Below are 2867 nucleotides of genomic sequence, written 5' to 3' on the forward strand. Positions count from 1 at the left end.
GTTTCAGGAGCTGCATCTCTTTTGAATCCTTGTCCTGTTCGGAAGTAGGTGGTACTATATCCTTTTAGCCCTTGGCAATTTACTTAATCCTAAAGCGTGTGGCTCTGAGAGAGGTTTACTTTCCCACATTGTTAACAGCCAGCCAGCCAGCCAGTCAGTCAGTAGTGAACTCTATGCTCAGGCTGTGTGCGTATGTGTGTGTAACTCACAGAAGGCACAGCCCATTCCACAGTGCCAGCGTCCACTAACATTGTTTTCCTAAGATTTTACTAGTAATGTGCTTTAAAAATGTGTACTTCTTACTATCTGTAAAAACCAGCAACTTGCCTGTTTTATGCTTATCTCCTTGTTTTCACTCATTTCACATTGATTAGGTGAAGCTAAGTGTGCTAAAAGGTCTCTGTAAGGTAGACTACAAGTAAACAAGTTCCTGTAATTCTTGGGAAATTGCTGCAACAATGGGCATGTAATAAAGGAGGGAGTGGTTGGTATATCCAAGAGCAAATAGCTAGATGCAGGACTTCAGTTTCTTCCTCCTCCAGCCCCTATTCTGTGTTCTATGCCTACCCCTCCGGGACTGAAATACCAGTAAGAATTGTGGGGAGGTAGCTGCCTTTACAACCTGGGGCTGTGGCTGGTGTGTACAGCTGGCTGAGTGAATACTTTATCACCAGAGATTTCTAAATCTGTAACCACTCCTCCTAGGCTCCAGACTTCTCTTAGGCTCAAATGGGGTTTAACTCAGGGAGAGGGCAAAAAGGGACTGACTGCCCCGCAGAGGGAAGGGTTATGGAAGTACCTGAGGTCAGAATGGGAACCAACCATAACAGTGAGTGAGGCGCCACTCTCTAAGTGCCCTAGGCTTCCCTGAGTCACTGAAGTGTCTTAGCCGAAGGAGCCTTGGCAATCACCTCTAACCTAACACCTCATTTTTCAAAGGAAAGAACCAGTGACTTCTCAAGATTGTTGTTTCTGTGGCACAGCCAGAACTAAGTGTAATAAAGTCTCTTGATTCCTTATCCAGTATTTTCACTGTCGTTTGCCTAGAAAATAAGCAGATTAAGGATGGAGTGGGAAGCTGAACAAAGGAAAAAGCCCTGAAAAAAAAGCCCATTCCTTCATCAGAATGTCACTTCTGGATAATTTCTAAATTTCTGCATCAATTCAGGATTATGAGGCCTTGCATTTTGTTGCACTTAATAGTTCACAAATCACTTTCACAGGTATCATCATCTTTGAGACATTGGCTTACTGAAAATAACCCAAGTTTTGACAAACCTAAGTTAAAATTCTGCTCTCCTGGGTAAATCTCGCTCCATTTAACTCTCCTCAGTTTTCTTGTTTGTTGAATGAATCTACAAATTTCCCTACCACTATTGCAAAAGTTAAATGAGATAATTGATAAGAGTGTCTAAAATAATCTAGGCAATTAGAGTTCAGGATATCTTAAATTTTCTACTCTCCTATAGATTATATTCATTTCACATATCAGAAAACTGAGGTCCAAAGAGGTTGAGTAACTCATCATCACACATCTTCCAAGTGCCAAAGCCAGGCTCTAGAATCTTTGTCTTTGGCTTCCTAGTCCAGGTTGCTATCCCGTGTGCAAGCAGGTTGAGACACCTTTCTTATTCCCTTCTTCCAAGGAAAAGCTCCTCATACTTCTGTTGGGAAGCTCAGCTTGCTTCTGGGGACAGGAGTCTCCAGAAGCCGTCTCCATGGTCTTTGTCTCCACCTCCAGGATTTCCCCTTAAAATTTCCATTCACTGCTTTGTGCACAGGCCTGGGACTGCCCTTGGAAGGAATGTGAGAAGCAGGTGTGACTGACCCAACAGGTTGCAGCTTGTCTTCTGAGCCCCAAGGCTCATCTGATTTCCTTGTTTTGGTCACTGGGGCTTTCTTTTGTTATTTCCCAAACTGAGACAATTTTTAAAACCACACTCTTTCTTCCTGCTTACAAATTTTGGTTTTGCTATTTTCCAAATCGAATCACAGAATGTTGGAGCTGGAAAGAGAAACATTTAGTCCATGGCTCCACTCTACAGATGAAGAAATGAGGCCCAGAGAGGAGAATGAATTTACTCAAGTCAGGTGGACAGTGGCAGAGCTGCCCTAGAGTTCCAACACCTGGATTTCTGTCTTGTATAATGTTTGCTACACTTTTCTCCCTAGTTAGTCTCCTGTTTATTTTATTTTTTTCCTTGATCATTTCTGTTCTTAAACTGTAATGGTTCTTAACTTTTTAATATCACTTAAAGGAGAGACATACTTTGGTTAGTGTAAATGTACAGGCTTTGACGTTACCTGGCCTAGACTCCTGATTTCTTATTTGTAAACTAGGTAGAGGCTTAGCTAATATGCTTGATTTTAAAGATTAGATATAAGATCTGAAAAGATTTAGTGTATATTTCTTAAATGATCACTTGTGTTAGAATGACAGCAAGGCCCCCAAGAACCTCTGGAAAAAATAACTAGTAACAGTTGAGCTCCCTCCAGTAGAATGTGGATAGCACTTCCACTCGACTTTCTTAAGGGGACATCTCTGTCCCTAGAGTTCTGCTACTAGGGGAACTAGAACAACCTTGGAATCCCACCCGTTTACGAAGGCAGAGCCATGGCCTATCTGGTTTGTATAAAACCACTGCCACTGCCAAGTGGGACACTCACCTTCGACTATGATGTGAGAAAGAAATATCTTAGTTTTCAAATTACATTATTATTGAGGCTTTGTAATAGTCTTATTTTAACATATTCTTTAACTCTAACTAGTATGAGTGACTATATCATTATTCCTGTAACAGATGAAAAAAATTAAGACATTGGAAGTTAAATTACTTGCTTCTTGTCATGCATCTAATAAGTAACAT

This window comes from Pteropus vampyrus, unplaced genomic scaffold, assembly GCF_000151845.1.
Source record: "Pteropus vampyrus isolate Shadow unplaced genomic scaffold, Pvam_2.0 Scaffold305, whole genome shotgun sequence".
Classification (NCBI taxonomy): Eukaryota; Metazoa; Chordata; class Mammalia; order Chiroptera; family Pteropodidae; genus Pteropus; species Pteropus vampyrus.